The sequence below is a fragment of the Glycine soja genome, chromosome 16 (genome assembly GCF_004193775.1).
Source record: "Glycine soja cultivar W05 chromosome 16, ASM419377v2, whole genome shotgun sequence".
Taxonomy (NCBI): domain Eukaryota; kingdom Viridiplantae; phylum Streptophyta; class Magnoliopsida; order Fabales; family Fabaceae; genus Glycine; species Glycine soja.
In genome coordinates this window covers 20,343,101-20,361,678 of record NC_041017.1, presented here as the reverse complement: position 1 = coordinate 20,361,678, position 18,578 = coordinate 20,343,101, and positions in this window count along the sequence as shown.

Genomic DNA, 18,578 nt, shown 5'->3' with positions numbered 1-18,578 from the left:
ATGTCTGTTTGCAACCTGTCCCTAGACAAGCTGCGAATCACTTTAACACCTAAGTTTTCTTACCCCAACTTCTTTTGCCAGCTTTAGGCCTCCTATAAGTGCTTCATTATTGGGCCTGCTCTAATGTGACATTATTGGGCCCTTCTAGGATAATACATGCCTCGCTTCCTTTCACATTGGACGCATCGTCTATGTAAAGGTTCCACCAATCTTGAGTACATTGGACGTTGCCAGTAAATTTAACTAGAAAGTCTACCATGAATTGGCTCTTCATAGGACAGCGAGGCTCATATTGGAGGTCAAACTTTGACAGTTCTACTTACCATGCTATCATCCATCCTACCAACTTAGGCTTTCACAACACTTGTCTAATAGGGTGGTCCGTCTTAACTATGACTTGGTCAACCCTACTTTGTCTATCATTTGGTACCGCTTCTCAGCATCGTGAAGGACACGACTAACAAAATAGATGGGAATTTGGTGTCTCCCATCTTCTTGGACGAGGGTCGAGCTGATGGTCTCTTCTACTACTAAAAGGTAAAGGAGCAGGGGTACTCCTGGCTTTAGTCAACTCAAAACTGGTGGCGTCGTGATAGTTTTCTTAAAGGACATGAAGGCTTGATCACAAGCTTTGTCCCACAGGAATGCCTCAATTTTCTGAAGTAGCTTGTAAAATGGTCTTTCTTTCTCTGTGAGCTTCGGGAAGAACCTAGACAAAGACATCAGTCTATCGTTTAGCTTTTGAACTTCTCTGACGTTAGTAGACTAAGAATTTCTAGTATCACCGTGCAATTGTCAAGATTAGCTTCGATTCCTTGGTGGGTTACCATGAAACCCAAGAATTTTCTGCCTCTGACCCCAAAAGTGCATTTTTTAGGGTTACACTCTGAGACTCTCTAAAATTCTCCTCCAAATCTGCCACATGTTGGGTCACACTGTGAGACTTGATGACCATGTCATCCACATAAAGCTTAACATTTTGTCCTATCTATTATTTGAAGACCCGGTCCATGAGCCTTTTATATGTAGCCTTACGTTCTTCAGCCCGAAAGGGATGACCCTATAATAGAAATTGGTGTCTTTAGCTATGAAGGTGTTCTTTTCTTTGTTTGAAGGATGCATCCTAATTTGATTGTACCCAAAATAAATGTCCAGGAAGCTCAATAATTGGAATTCGAACGCACCATCTACAAGCCTATTGATGTTGGGCAAAGGATATGTGTCCTTGGGGCATGCTTTGTTGAGGTCAATACAGTTAGTACATATATGCCATTTCCCATTGACTTTCTAAACCATGACAATGTTGACCAGCTAGGTCGAGTATCTGACCTCCCTAATAAACTGAGCCTTGTGTAACTTGTCAATCTTTTCTCTGACTTCGTCGCTCTTCTCCTATCTATCTCTTTTTCTATGAGACTGGTTTAGCCTGAGGGCAAACGACGAGTTTGTGGCTAGGGTGAATACTTGGCATATTAGATGGTTTCCATGTGAATAAGTCTGCATTTCTTTGTATAATTTCATCTATATGTCTGTATTTGTGACTGGTGAGGTCCCTACTGAGCTAAGTACATTGTCTAGGTTTGGGTCTCAGCTGCAGCTTAACGAGCTCTTCAATTGGTTTTAGGCCTTTGTTGATAGCGTCACCGCGTGGTCAAGGTCTTTGTTGGGGGTTCTTTGTCCATGCTCATGACTTGACTGTCACTGCCACCAGAGGTGGTATGAGGCTTGCATGGCTCCCTAAGATAAGGAGCAACCTTCAAGCTTTCAGCATACCTCTATCGGGCCTGCTTTCGGTTTGCCTCGACAATTATGATTTCTCCGATCAAGGTTGGGAACTTCATCTTAAGGTGTGGTGTAGAAACAATGGCTCCGAGCTCATTTAACATTTTACTTCTAATCAAAGCAAAATTAAAGGTATTTGCATCCATAATTAAGTACCTTACAGTGAAACTCCATGAGAGCTTGCCTTGACCAAAGGTGGGCATTAGGTCTACAGAACCTTTGGTTTCCACTCTCTCTCCAGTAAAACTAAGGAGTCGTCTATAGTGCAGTTGAATTGTGTTAGGTGAGACTTCCAACCTTTGAAATGTCTTCTAATAAAGTATACTTGTGGAACTACCTTGGTCGATGAGGACTTTAGACACCATGAAATTGGTGATGACAATGGAGACAACCATGGGATCATCCTGGTTGATCCTTTTGAAATCTTTGTCAGTGAATGTTATGGGAGGGAGGCTTCTTGGTTACTATATGTCGACCCAGTTGACGTCAATATCTTTGATGGCATGAAGATGATGCTTTCGGGACTAGCTAGATAGCCTTCTATAAGAAAATTCACCCGCAATGGTGTTAATTACGCCTATAACTTGTTGTGCAGGTTTGTCTTCTTGCTCTTGCTAAGGTTGACGTTCATGCCTCTAGGAGTGATGCCTATGTCTCCCTCCCTCCTTTATTCGGTCCCTCTTTCTATCAGCATCTCGGCTCCTGCAATGGTCGTCCTAGTGCCCCCCGACCCTACTTCCTTTTTGGTTGTCATCAAGCTTTTTTACGAATTGGGATAGGTGTTTGGCCTGTATAAGTTCCTCTATCTTGTCTTTGAGGGCCCAATAGTCTTAAGTATTGTAGCCATGGTTGCAATGGTATCTATAGTGATTGGTTATGTCCAGTCCAGGTCTAGGAGGAGGTATGTGAGGTAATTGTATGGGTATCTCCATGTTGAAGGCTTCTTCAAGAATGGTGGCTCGATTTGTTGTCAAAGGCATGTGATGCTCGTACCTTGGTCCCTTCGGAAAAGGCTAATGTTTTTTTGGTTTGTGTCGTATGTTCGACTTGTGTGAGTCGGTCCTTGCTCTACTCTCACCTTTTTCTCTCTTGTGTCCAGCCTGTCAAACTTCATTTCAGAATGTTGACATTTCTTCCATCTGAATGTAGCCTTTGGCTCGTTCACATAGCTCATCCATGCTTCTAGGAGGTTTCTTGTACAAACTATCCACAAACTTGCTAGGTCGTAAGGCTATTAGCATGGAGTGTAAAGCCACCTCAAGATTTAGATTCCTAATTTGGACAGTGATTCAATCGAACCTATCCATAAATTTGCTAAGTGACTCATCATCTACCTGGCGTAAACTAGCCAAGGCTGTAGATGTCCAACGGTGTGACCAGCTCATCGCATACTCAAAACTAAAGCATTTGACAAGGGTGTCAAAGTTGTCAATGAACTAGGGAGGGAGTCCTCCATACCATGTCAATGCTGCCCCCCTAAGGGACGTAAGCAAGATTCGACACAGGATCGTGTCATGATTGTTATAGAGATTATCTTGAGTGAGGAACACATCCATGTGTTCGTCTAGATTAATAGTTTCATCATAGCACTCCGTGTTGAGCAGTTTCCAACCAATGGGCAGGTCGACCTCCATGATGTGATCTACAAAAGGATGTCAACGAGTCGTTCATCCTTCATGGCGCTGTACGTGCAAGATGTTGTGGTCGCTGTCGCAACGTGCCCTATTGCGGGCGAGCGAAGGCGAGGCTCACGGGTGCGCTTTCCAAAGGAGGAAAGATGCGCGGAGTCGCCACCAACGTTTATTTGTGGAAAACGTCGGGAAAAACCGAAGGAAATCGGTCAAAATGAAAATTCTAAGTTCAGGAGTTGTATTTACGCTTGAGGAAGGTATTAGCACCTCTCACGTTTGTCTCAAAGGACAACAGCCTATTTTTCAGAATTGTGGAAATTGTGTTATCTTAATTTTTAGTTCTTTTTATTTTTTTGAGGTCGACAAAAGCGGGGCTCTTGCTCCTACGTACCCCCCATCAAAGAGGAAATCAGACCTACGTAGTTCTTTCTTATGCGTGAATCAAGTGATTCTTTTTACTTGAAAGGTGATCATTTTAAGGCGTTGGACCAAAAAAAATGATCCATTTTACTTGGTAAGAAACTGAAATGATAAACTTTCAAAACCCTATTTTTGTGGACGAGCTTGACTAGGCGAGTTGATTTTAGCCTTAGTTTCACTTTAGTTATTAGTCGATTCAATTAAGAATGAGAAATCCCAAAGAGAAAACGTCCAATTGATTTTTCGCTTTATTTTACTAAAAAGGTATTTTTTTTTATTATTATATTATTATTTCACCTCTTTTTTGATTTCCAACGTGGTTACGGCACGACCGAACGGTCGGAATTCATTTTAACCGAAATTAACGAATACTACAATTCAAATGATCGGTGGAAATTTGTTTTATTTTTAGATTAGGCGAGAAATGACTTAAATAAATGACTTAAGCACGTCAAAAGGGGGTATAAAAAGCGAATGAAAACGAGAATAAAAATACATGAAACAAAATGTGGACCACCACGGGTACATAGAATGAATTGAAAAACTCGGTTTGAGGTACTTACCCGTTGAAGACTGAAGAAAAAGAAGAACGAACGATGAATGTTGAAGAACGGTCGAGAATCTTCGCGTAATTACTCACGGAAACGTTACGGAAGCGCCTCGGCTTGGATTTTCTTCACGGAAATAATTTTCCTCAGTAATTTCGAGAGAATGAGAAGTGCCAAGAAGGCTGAACCCCTTCTCCCTTCACTGCTCCCCCTATTTATAACAAAATAGGGGAGGAGCTTGCCACCCAGCTCGCCCAGGCGAGCAAGGTTGCTTCCTCCAGAAGCAACAGACTTCTGGAGGAAGAATCTGGAAGGCCCAAGTGGGCCTGATTGCTATTTGTATCCCCCTTTTTACTAAATGCACCCCCCTCTACCTTTTTTGGTAATTCTTTTTCCATAACGTTACGAAAATTTACGAATTTCGTAACGATACTTATTTTCCTTCCGCAAGGTTACGAGTCCTTACGGATTATGTATTTACTCTTTTTTAGCTTTTGAAGAAGTTACGAAAACTCACGGATTGCGAAAAATACCTCCTTTCGATTTCCGTCACATCACGGAATTTTCACGGATCGCGTAAGCCTGCTTCCTTTTGATTTTCAGCACGTCTCGGGACTTCACATATTGTGCATCAAAGGGTGCCAAACATCTCGAAGCGGCCAATCAATAGTTGTATATCATCAAATTATAATCCCCGGACGAAATTAGGGTATGAAAGTTGCCCCTCTTTACTTACCTCTCATCGGAGATAAGAGGAAAGCAAAGATAAGACACTGATTTCGTCCATCCTGCCCTTTTTGTGATGACGATTCTCGTCTCTACTCCTTCTTTTTTTGTTGTACAACACAAAACAAAATACAAACAACAACAAGAACAACGAATATAATATACATATACACATGTTTGGCGAAGGAACCGATCCGGAAAACAACAGAAGAACATATTTCCCAGTCACCAGAGGCTCCGCACTTGATAATAGAGGACACATGAACAGCGCTAGGCAATGACATTCATGGGGCTCCGAAAAAGGTGAAGAATGGAGGATTGCCTTGAGGGTCCGCACTTAGGCAATCATGAAACATTGCTCCAAACTCGAAGGTGGAGGACACATGAACAGTGCTAGGCAATAACATTCATGGGGCTCCGAAAAAGGGGGGAGAATGGAGGATTGCCTTGAGGGTCCGCACTTAGGCAATCATGAAACACAGCTCCAAACTCGAAGGTGGAGGACACATGAACAACGCAAGGCAATAACATTCATAGGGCTCCGAAAAAGGGGGAGAATGGAGGATTGCCTTGAAGGTCCGCACTTAGGCAATCATAAAACACAGCTCCAAACTCGAAGGTGGAGGACACATGAACTGCGCTAGGCAATAACATTCATGGGGGCTCCGAAAAAGGGTTGGCAGGACTGAATGGTCCGCCGGGTTTTTTTTTTCACCTAAAAAGCAAACATGCTTTTTGCAAAGAAAAATAAATCATTCGCGAGAGCACCATATCTTAGAGAAACAATATACTTGTGCTAAGGGTAATCTTCCTTGTAATCGAGAATGAAGGGCAGGATGTCAACTTTTAGCTTCCAAATGAACATGCAGGGGAAACATCGGGCCAAGCTGAAAATAAATCACTCATAGTGTATAAAACTCACACAGGCAAGTGTTTTATCCTATTCCCAAACCATAACTGCACCATGACTTTATTTTGCACATGGCTTCCTATCGAATCAAAGATCAAACGTACGATCACAGACCAATAGGATTTTCTCGAGGGTAGCGTTTTTGGAGAGGAAACTGGGTGTTTTGGTATTTTCCTCTTTGTTCAGGTGGTGTGGGATATCGCCAGTCGAGAACGACCTTGAATGGCAATCTGAAGGGAAGAGACACCAAAAATGGGTTTTCCTTTGCCGGCAATCCCTTACCTTGCTGAAAATTTATCTGGTCTGAAGATCTTCCGTTCTCTTTCTTTCATTGATCGAGAATTGCCTCTTTTCCCTTTTTACTTCCTTTCGATCTTTGATCGGGAATCCTTCTTTCCTTTCTTTTGTTCTTTTCTTTATTTTCATCTTTTTCTTTTTCTTTCTTTCCATTTCTTCCTTCTTTTTTTTTTCTTCTCCTTTCCCCATCCCTTTCTTTGGGAAATCGGGTTTTAGCATTCTATTCGCTCTCCCTTGAGGCGATTCCGTTGTCCTTTGCTTCGGGGGAAAGAATGAGGATTCCTTTTTTACAGGCCAAGGTTCAAAAAGGTCTAAGGTTGTGTTTCAATGGGGTCTTTTATCGTGGGAACCCAATCTTGATATCTGGGGCGAAACAAATTTGGGTGTCAAGGTGTCGGTCTTGGGCCGAACTCCCCTATCACTCCAAAAGGCACGCGTGACAATGATGATTTGAAAACAACGTGCAAATTAGTCATGGCTACAGCCAGGTGGGCACTCAAGCATCCCGTTTATGGCATTGTGATACTACGGTTGGGAATTTACACAGACAGACCCAAAGTTTCCAAGTTATGTTCTTTCATCAGTTCAATGAATTCATCCATTCTTATCTCGGTTTATTCCGGAAAATAAACTCTTAGCATCAGTCCCTTGTTTCCAGAAGATACGTTTGCTCTTTACGAATGATTTATACTTCTTAACTATAACATGTCGACCTTCGCGGTCTTTCTTTCTTTTTCCTTTTTGTTTCATTTTTATATATTCACAACTTTTCTTTGTACATCCACATGACGAACTTTTTCTGTAAATGCATTAGAACTCTTTCTCTTTACGTCACACGGTCTATATACAAACCCTATTCATGTTCAAAGATTTTTTGGTTTTTCCCAACACACACTTATGGTTCACACAAAAGTTTCTTCATATACACTCGTTGCTCACACACACAAGGATTCCTTTCCACGCATCATTTACACACACAAAAAAAACCTTTTATACACACTTTCCTTTTTCTTTGTATACACAGACATTTTATTCACAACGCTTCTTTCTTTTTATTAGGATTTTTGGTTCATTTTATTTTTTAGGACGACGTTCCTGAATGAAAAACTCTACACGGTCCCGGAATTTCAACAAACATTATTGACAACAATGAAACAAGTACCGATGTAACAACTCAAATGATATGTATGTACAAAACAAAAGTCAAAACATGAAACAAACGTTAGTCCCTTAGTCAAACAAAAATATATAATAGGAAAAATAGAAACAAAAAGAAATATGGATCAAGGGATCTCCCAATCATGTGGCCCCGCTTCCTCCTAAGAAATCAAGTAAATCGGTCATCTCCTCGTCCTCGCGGGCCTCATCTGCCTCGTCGGGAGCCTCTGCTGGTGCCTCTGCTGGCGCCTCTCCTGCCCGGGCCTCAGGCCAATCTCCAGGCCATGCGACCTCTGCCCTGAACTGGTCCGGAGTAGGGCACGGAAAAGAAGTAAAACCCTGGCTCTGCAGGCTGAGGCTCATCTGGTAATGACAATCATGAGTTTGTACATGAGCTCGGTCGTTGGGCGCCTGCTGGCGAACCAAATGCCGCAAATACTGCTCCGTATCAAACGATTCGGCTGGACCAGCCTGATGAGGTGGTGGCGCGTCTGCGGCCTGCGGAGCATCCCCCTGGGTCTGTCTCTGTGTGCAATACTTCTCAATAAAAGCTCGGGTGATGGGCGGCCGAATCACCTTGCTAGGTGCGACGGGGACTCCGAACGACTAGCAGAGTCCTGTGATCAAAGCAGGAAATCCCAGAGCCCTGTTGGACTTATCCGGGTCCAGAGGGTGCCTGGTAGGCGCCATACCTGCAAATAGATAGATGGCATCAGCGATTAACTGAGCCACGTGAATGCTCATCCGTGTCAGGATGGCATACACCAGTTGACACTTCGGCAGGGGGAGGTCGGAATTATGATCGCTGGGCTGGATGTTGCTGAGCAGCAAAGTCATCCAGATCTGAGTCAGGGTGGTCATGTTGGTGTGCATGATCCGCACCCGTCTCCCGGCAGCAGTCCGGGCAAAATCCTGCCCCGGTATACATAGCAAATGGGCGATCGCCTCCTCATCGAGCCCATCGGACCGGTTTCTCCTCTGGCCATACTTGCACTCCTAACCCTCTTCCAGCACTAAAGGGTATCCCAGGAACTGGCCGATAGCATCTGCATCAAACGGGATCCACTAACCCCTCACCCAGGACCTCATATCTCGCACGCCCTCCTCTGTAGGCCAAGCATTGGCATAAAATTCGAGGACTATGTATGGATCGAACTTGGCCATGGGGGTGACCAGTGATGCCCACCGCCGGCGAACTATCTCCTCTTGGAAATCAGTATACTCGTCGTCCCTGAGCTGGACGCGTCGCTCCCGGAGAAATGACCATCCCTTGATGGCCTCGAAGCGCTGCTGGTGTTCAGCGCTCCTAAAGCGGTGACTATCATACTCGGGAGCGGAACTAGTTCCTTCGGCTGCTTTATCCTTCCTGGATCTCTTTGAGGCAAGTTTCCTCGGGGCCATCTCTTGTGGGGAGTGAATTAAAGCGTGAAAAGGGAAGCAAAAACTCAACAATGGAAGCTTAGGGGCTGCTGTTCTCGTAGTTCCCGTGAGCTTGGGGGTTTTTGAAGTGAGGGGGAAGAGTTTTGGGTGAAGAAAACGTTCCCCCTCCACCTCTTTATATTTTCGTACAGCGGTTGCTTGCCCAGGCGAGCTCAGCTCGCCCAGGCGAGCTAACCTGTACCCCCCCCCCCCCTTTTTTTTTTTGAGGGGAACATTAACCATGTCTCCTCCTTCCTTATGGGTTAGCGTTTGCCCACTTGAACCTACTTAAATCAGCATTAGGTGTCGATTACTTATTTAAAACAAACAATAGTAAAAGAAACTGCGAATGCAAAGGATACTGGGCTGCCTTGCAGCGACATTCTCTGCTTGTTTAGCGCCGGGAAGGGGCAACGATCGGTCGGTCGTGACCCTATCCCCACTTGCATCCGTCCCTATGTACCTGTAAGTAGGAAACAAAAAATCCAATGGCCAATCGTGTCTGGCCATCGTCTTACCTTGGTTGATTTCCGCATTCAACTTGTCTCGACTTCTAACCGTGACCTAAGAAGGCCCTGCCCCTGTTACCACAAAATATGCATGTGTATGTGCATGTATGTTCCTTATGCGATAACTTTCTTAGTGAAGGCTAGTTAGATTCAATTTTAGATAAGCGTTTGGGGCACCCCATACACCGAGCGAAGAGTGCTCAAGTTATAACAAATCTAAAACACAAGGTTTGAAACCAAAGGGAGGACTGAAACCTCGCCCATCTTTTCTTTTCAAAGAAGCGAGACAAATACAGAGAATGGGAATCCCTAGAGGAAACCAAGAAGAACGAGAAAAACTCGGAAATAAAAACATGCAGTGGTCCTCTTGATTGCCCCAGTCTTCAAGCGTAATATCGTTTAACTATATCGGAGTTCACGGGTGAGGGCAGCTTCTCGCCATCCATGTTGGTGAGTATCAGAGCACCCCCAGAAAAAGCTCTTTTCACCACAAGAGGTCCTTCATAATTCGGGGCCCACTTGCCTTGACCATCCTTAACTGCGTGGGACATCTTTTTCAGCACAAGGTCCCCCTCGTTGAACTTGCGCGGACGTACCTTCTTATCGAATGTGTTCTTTACTCTTCGTTGATACAGACGCCCATGGCTCATGGCTGTCAAACGCTTACCTTCAATGAGGTTGACTTGGTCGTAGCATTCTTGAGCCCATTCCGACTCTTCTAGGTCAGATTCTGCTATTATCCTCTGAGAAGGAACTTCCACCTCAAACGGGAGTACTGCTTCCATCCCATAAACTAAGGAATACGGTGTTGCCCCAGTAGAAGTTCGTACCGAGGTTCTATATCCGTGCAAGGCGAAAGGCAACATCTCATGCCAATCTTTGTATGACACTGTCATCTTTTGAACAATCTTCTTAATATTCTTATTCGCAGCCTCTACAGCTCCATTCATCTTTGGCCGATAAGGGGTAGAGTTATGATGCTGGATCTTGAAGTCTTCGCACATCTCCTGCATCATCTTATTGTTCAGATTGGTGTCATTGTCAGTAATGATCTTCCTGGGGAGTCCGTATCGACAAATCAGCTCCTTCTTTATGAATCTAACTACCACATTCCTTGTGACATTAGTATAAGAAGCTGCTTCGACCCATTTGGTGAAGTAATCTATCACCACAAGAATGAAGCGGTGACCATTCGACGCTTTGGGTTCGATGGCCCCAATGACATCTATTCCCCACATGGAAAAAGGCCAAGGGGCGGACATAACATTCAGAGGATGTGGCGGAACATTGACATTGTCCGCGTATGCCTGACATTTATGACATTTCCTGACATGAGCGCAGCAATCGCTTTCCATGGTGAGCCAATAATAACTGGCCCTAAGGATTTTTCTGGCCATAGCATGCCCATTGGCATGTGTCCCAAAGGAACCCTCGTGGATCTCCTCAATCATGAAGTTCGCCTCTTTGGCATCTACGCATCGTAGGAGGGTCTTGTCGTGGTTTCGTTTGTACAGGATGGTACCACTTACAAAGAAACCAGTAGCCAATCTCCTCAACGTCCTTTTGTCATTGTCAGAAATCCCTGGGGGGTATTCTTTGTTCTCGACATACTGCTTGATGTCGAAATACCACGGTTTCCCATCCCGCTCTTCCTCTATTGCATAACAATATGCCGGCCTGCCTTGAGATTTGAATTCGATGTACAGCAGATCCCCGTGTGGGGCAAGTTGAAACATGGATGCCAAGGTGGCTAATGCATCAGCCATTTGATTCTCTTCCCGAGGTATGTGGTGGAAGGAAATGTCGTCAAAGTACTTGGCTAACCTCAAGATGTGAGTTTGATAGGGTATCAACTTCGGATCCCTAGTTTCCCATTCTCCTTTCAACTGGCGTATCACCAAAGCTGAGTCTCCATACACCTTGAGTAGTTTTACATCAAAATCAATGGTTGCCTGAACCCCGAGGGGGCATGCTTCGTACTCGTCCATATTGTTGGTACAATGAAAACCTAGCCTAGCCATGAAAGGAATACACTGATCATCCGGGGATACAAGGACTGCCCCTACTCCGTGGCCCAAAGCATTAGATGCCCCATCGAAGCAAACAATCCATTTGTCTATGTCCTCGTGCGTCCGCTTCTCTTCAAACAGGGCCATGATATCTTCATCTGGGAACTCGGGGTGCATCGGCCGATAATCCTGGAGGGGTTGCTGGGCCAAATAATCTGCTAAGGCACTTCCCTTTACCGCTTTATGGGTGACGTAAACGATATCGAATTCAGATAATAATACCTGCCACCTAGCGATTCGTCCCGTGAGGGCCGGTTTTTCAAAGATGTATTTCAAGGGATCCATTTTGGAAATAAGCCACATGGTATGGCTGAGCATATACTGCCTAAGCCGATGTGATGCCCATACCAGAGCACAACACGTCCTTTCCAACATTGAGTAATTCATCTCACATGCGGTAAACTTCTTGCTCAGATAGTAGATGGCTTGCTCGTTTTTCCCAGAATCATCATGCTGACCCAACACGCACCCCATAGACTCGTCCAACACGGTCATGTACAAGAAAAGAGTTCTTCCTGTTACAGGTGGCATGAGCACCGGGGGATTCGCGAGACTCTGTTTGATCTTCTCGAAGGCCTCTTGGCAGTCATTGTTCCATAGGACCGTCTGGTTCTTACGTAATAGCTTAAAAATGGGCTCACAGGTAGGGGTGAGTTGCGAGATAAATCTAGCGATATAATTCAACCTACCCAAAAACCCCCGAACCTGCTTCTCCGTGCGTGGTTCCGGCATTTCAAGGATGGCCTTCACTTTCTCGGGATCTATCTCTATCCCTTTCTGACTTACGATAAATCCTAACAGCTTCCCCGACTTCACCCCAAAGGTGCATTTGGTTGGGTTTAGTTTTAATTGGTATTTCCGAAACCTTCCAAACAGCTTACGCAGATTGACAAGGTGTTCGGCTTCAGTCCGAGACTTGGCAATCATGTCATCTACGTAGACCTCTATTTCCTTATGCATCATATCATGGAACAACGCCACCATGACACGCTGATAGGTTGCCCCAGCATTTTTCAGCCCGAAGGCCATCACTTTATAGCAGAATGTTCCCCATAGGGTGACGAAAGTGGTCTTCTCTACATCTTCGGGTGCCATCTTTATTTGATTATACCCCGAGAAACCATCCATAAATGAGAAAAGGGCAAATTTGGCTGTATTATCTACCAATATATCAATGTGTGGCAGGGGAAAATTGTCTTTAGGACTGGCTCGGTTCAAGTCCCGGTAGTCTACACACATTCGAACCTTGCCGTCCTTTTTCGGGACTGGTACAATGTTGGCCACCCACTCTGGGTACCGCGCCACAGCTAAGAAACCTACATCGAACTGCTTCCTTACTTCTTCTTTAATTTTTAAAGACATCTCGGGTTTCATTCTTCGTAACTTTTGCTTAACCGGGGAAGACCCAGGATTCAAAGGCAACTTATGCTGCACAATGTCGGAATCCAGACCGGGCATGTCTTGATATGACCATGCAAAGACATCTTGATACTCTTCAAGAAGGGTTATCAAGCCTTGGTGGATAGGCGCGGTCATACCGGTTCCTACCTTTACTTCTTTCTTTTCCTCCGTGGTCCCCTAGTTTACCAATTCGGTTTCTTCTTGGTGAGGCTTCATTTCACGTTCTTCCTGAGCGACCAACCTCTCCAACTCTGGTGACAGGACGTTCTCTTCCTCTTCCTCGTTTATCGTTTGGCTTATATCTCGATCGAAATCGAATGTCAAACCCTCGTTGTTATGATCCTCAAAGAATCGACCCTCATATCGATACCAAACAAGACAAAAGAAACAAAAACATGCAAAATGATATGAGAAAAGGTGGTACTACAAGAACAGATGAAACAAGATCTCTTTGTTTATTTAATAAGGTAGGTTCCACAAAACAAAAGAGAAAGGAAATCTATAGGCTCTAATTACATTGAATCAGCGGTATAGACTTCTGACTGGCTTATCACGTGCCAGTTCCCCACTTGGGAATCGGGGTGGCATGGTTGCACAAAACTTGGTGGGTCTTGAGGGAACTCCTCTTCTATTGCGGCCACCTCCTCCTCGGACACCATTCCAGCGCTGGTGAAACACTGGCTAATACGGCCGGGCCATACCCTATCCGCCCGAAATCTTGACGGCACGTTCCTCCTCCACGGCATCCCGGGCTCATACCCTAATCCATACTTGTATGGATTTCCCTTGATATCGACCACGTCGGCATTCCCGAGGCAGTCCTTGCCTAGACCCATTCCGGGCTCAAATCCGTTCCTGAGCATAACACGCGCCACCATTATGGCCGCTTTCGAGAGAGAAGGTAGCGACGGACTTGGTTCCACAGAAGCGTAGCTCACCACCTCAAAGGATTGGAAAGCCGTTTCCAATGATTCTTTCGCCGCTTCTATGTACGGTGCGGAGGAGGGGCATCTCACTAACATATCCTCTTCACCCGACACTATCACTAAAAGTCCACCCACTGCGAACTTCAATTTCTGGTGAAGCGTTGAAGGGACCACTCCCAGGGCATGAATCCAAGGTCTTCCCAAGAGGCAGCTATATGCGGGATTTATATCCATTACTTGAAACACCACGTTGCAAGTGTGGGGGCCTATCTGAATGGGAATGTCGATTTCCCCCATCACTTCCCACCGAGTACCATCAAAGGCTCGCACTACCATCGAGCTCGGTTTTAAACGTGACGCACTAAAAGGAAGCTTTTCCAAAGTGGTCTTCGGCATTACATTTAAACTCGATCCATTGTCGATAAGTACCTTTGTGACAACGTGGTCCATACATCTCACCGACACATGTAGAGCCTTGTTGTGTCCTCTCCCCTCAACGGGAATCTCTTCTTCCGCAAACGCGATATAATTGTTGGTGGTTATATGATTAACGATGCCTTCGAAACCCTCCACCGAGATATCATGTGCTACATGGGCATTGTTAAGGACCTTCATCAACAGCGCACGATGAGGCTCAGAGTTTATGAGTAGTTCAAGCAAAGAGACCCTTGCCGGAGTTTTATTCAGCTGCTCGACTACCTTAAACTCGCTTTGTTGGATGAGGCGGAGGAACTCATGGGCTTCTTCCAAAGTCACTGTTTTTCCTTGAAGTCCTTCTTTCTTTTCGGCCCCTCTTACTACTGGAGGATCTACTTCTTTCGAGGGGGTGGCTATGTCTGTGGGCTCTTGGATCATGGGCACTTTCCCTTTGGAGGGCAATTCCGCCGGGTGAGGGGAAGCGAACACCCGACCACTGCGAGTTACGGCACTGAGGCCGGTGATGTTGGTTACCATAGCTGACAGGGAGTCAACTTCGGTTGCAACTCTTTCGCTGGACGCGAGAGGGGTATACTTCCACGGAACAGCCTTATTACTTTGGTATGCAAATGGCGTTGGCTTGGGCGCCGCCCGGGGGTATATGGGTGTGGAGCCGGTCCCTTTTCTAGTAAAACATATCACTAGGGCCTTGGGGGTTAGAGGAACCCTCTTCTCTTCCGACTGCATGCAAATTTGTGGTTCTTCCCTCCCTCCTATGGACACTTCAAGCTGCCCCCAGTCCATGAGCCGCTGAAGCAATTCTTCTACCGCGGGACAGGTTTCCATGTCGTGTGACTCCCCGAGGTGAAACAAACATTCGTCCCTTTCGCCTCCACCACGGGAGACCATGCATGCCGCTTGCAGTGATTGATAGATGAAGCGTCTAGAAGTAGCTATCTCTCCTGACCTCTTTGCCCGCGATGGCCCATCCTCTTCGACGGTGTTCACGCTAGCCCCTCCATGACTAGCTAGCGGGTTGGTTCTAACATTTGGGCCTTCCTCTTAAAACGATAGCCAACCGGCACTGATTAGATGTCGTACCTTATATTTGAACGGGAGGCAGGAGTCAATGTTGTGTCCGGGAACTCCACTATGGTACGCACACTTGGCACCCGGGTCATACCACTTGGGGTAGGGTGGCTGGAGGACCTTCCCGGGTATGGCCACCACCCAATGATTCTCCAATAATGAAGGCCATAACTCGGAGTATGCCATGGGAATAGGAGGGAAGTTGTCTTTCAGGGGCGGGTGCTGTGCATATTTATAGGTCGCGCCGGGGGCTGTATTATTAACTAGCCGGGGTGCGGCTGGAGCTATGCGTTGGGCCGGCGCTCTTTCTGCTGCGGGTGGTCCTTTTACTTGAGTCGGGAGGGAATTCCCGGCTCGGATTAAAAAATTTAGGGGATTAGGCTGGTATGAGTTTTGGATATTTTGGGGTGCTTTCATTCACGTCGAGGCGGTGGTGACCGCGTGGGCGTCTCCTTCCTTCTTCCTCGCGCCCCTTACTGGGGCTCTTCTATTGTTGTTGGGGGCCATATTGGCAGCATATTTGAACTTGCCTTTTCGTAGTCCAGATTCAATCCTTTCTCCGACGAAGACGAGATCCGCAAAGTTAGCTGGCGTGTAGCCTATCAGCTTTTCATAGTAGAACGTGGGTAACGTATCTACCATAATTGTGATCATCTCCCTCTCCATCATGGGCGGTACGACTTGGGCTGCGAGATCTCTCCATCTTTGGGCATATTCCTTAATGGACTCATGCTCTCGCTTAGTCATACCCTGAAGCTGGTTCCGATCGGGAGCCATATCCGTATTGTACTGGTACTGCCTAATGAAGGCAGTTGCCAAGTCCTTCCATGATCGGATTTGGGAAGCTTCCAGATTGGTATACCATGCTACAGCTGCACCGACCAAGCTGTCTTGAAAGAAATGGACCAACAACTTTTCGTCCGCAGAATACGCCCCCATTTTTCAGCAATACATCCGGAGATGCCCTTTTGGACATGTCGTCCCTTTGTACTTATCAAAGTCTGGTACTTTGAACTTGGGAGGGATGACGATGTTGGGCACGAGACACAAATCCACCAAATCTAAGAATGGGTAATTGCCAAGGCCCTCGACTGCTCTTAACCTCTCTTCAAGCGCCTTAATCTTTCCCTTATCTTCCGCGAAGGGAACAGATTCTTTTACGGGTGTGGGTGAGGCCGGGATATGGCGGACTATGTTCGGTTGGGGTAGTTCATGTAGGGACGGATCTTTGAGGTGGAGTAGGGGGCCAAGATGGGTATCTCCTTCCTCATCGTCTTGCCCGGGATAGTCGTCATAAGGCGGGAGTTGCCCCTCAAAAGTAGGGGCTTGGCTTAAATCTTCCGGGGTGGCATGGGGGGTGAAGTCCGGAGGCAAGCCGTAAGGATAAGCTTGCGGACTATACCTTCGACCAAACACGGCCGTGTTTCTGTCTCGGCCCGGATTTAAGGCGGGTTGCAGCACCGGCTCCGCTTCCCTAACTGTACTGGAGGCGGTTGCCGTGGCTTTATCCTCTATAGTTTTCTGGAGTTTTAACATGACCTCCGAGATGGAAGCCATTTGATCTTGTAAAGCCGATAGATCGGCCTTCATCTGTTCCTGCACGCCCTCTTCATTATCCATTTTTCTGGATCGAGTGTTATAGGGGTGCCTTGGTGTTTTCTTAGTTATGATGAAATTCCTAAAGAAATAAACAACGGTGAGTATGCCACCAAAACATGAATATGCAAATGGATGATCGGAGCACTTGGATCCACCCCAAGGTTTTTAGATAACATGATGAGTTCAGAACTTCTCATTTTATAAAAAGAACAAAGCTTTCATCTAGCCAAGATTATACAAAGGTATTACAAGAGAACCTAACAGTTTCTAATTATGTGGGCCATCAAATCTATCATGTGTTGACAGTAATTGATTAGCCCATGAATCTCCTCGGGGGCCGTACACACTTCGGCCATGGCTTTTGCTTTGGCTAATAGACGCAGGAGGTCTTGACTTCCATTCAAGGTCAAGGTGAACCTATCCATCCACATAGTCGCTTCTTGATGCAATGCATCAATCACCCTCCCTCTTGCTTCTTTTTCGGCGTACACTTGTGCAAAATCCTCCACTAGCTTTTGTTCATGGGCCATAGACTGGTTCAATTCTTCCTTGTATTGCCCAATGATAGCTAGCATGCTTTGCTCTGTGGCTTACAAGTGTTGAGCCAAACTCTTTTTGGACCTCGCGCAGGCAACCAACTCTTCTTTTAAGATCGTGCCATGCACCCGTGACCGATCTCTTTCCTCTCTTTGGAGCTTGAGCTCATTGTTGCTACCCCACAATGCTCCTCGGAATTTCTCTCGGCCATATTCCTCCTTGTGGGCCCTTTTGGTTTCTTGTTCAAGGGCTCTTGCAGTGGCCGCGTTTTCCTCTTGTAACTCGGTGCACTCTTTTCGGATGTGTGTAGCAGCTGCTTTGAAATTCTCCTTGGCGAGTCTTGCCTTCCCTAGCTCCAATTTTAGAGCTCGGACTTCTTCATCTTCCTCCGGAGCTTCGAAGTTCTCCTCATCGATAACTTTCAACTTGGAGAGCCAATCTAACCCTTGCGTGTGAATTCTTAGCCATCCATGATAACCTCCGATGACGCCATTACGGATGCCCCTAAGCTCCTTGTCTTTCCTCAACGGACTCTTCCACGCCTTGTGCATTCTTTGTATAACCTTGAGACCTTGCGCGCCTAAATTTTTCACAAGGAAATGTGAGAGACTCCCTTCCGTTGGCGCTCCCCTCATGGGGTACCCTAGCTGTCTTATGGCAAGAGCGGGATTATAATTAATACACCCCCTAGTCCCTATCAATGGAACATTAGGGTAGTCCCCACACGAGAAAAGAACTCCTTCCTTGCCTTCCTTCCAACGAGGAAACCAATTGATTGCGCTGCCCCCTATCTCCGCCAAATGTTGGTCCCAATCGACTCTTCCTTTTTCGGCGCATGAGCGATAACTTTGAAGCAGACACGGGTGTCTTGTGTCTTGTTGGAATAGGTGTGAAATCAACCACACACAGAGAGCGGGTAAACAACAGACAATCCATGCACTATTTTTCTCACACCTCCGGTCAAAGGTGTCAAACAAATCTGCCAAGATAGCCACCACTGGACTTTCCTTGCTATGGTGATATGCGAGGAAAGCATCAATGGCGGCTAAGTCTACCAAACCGTCAACGTTCGGAAAGAGGACAACCCCAAAAATCAACAAAGCTAATATATCCGCAAACGGGCCCCACTTCTCTTGGCTT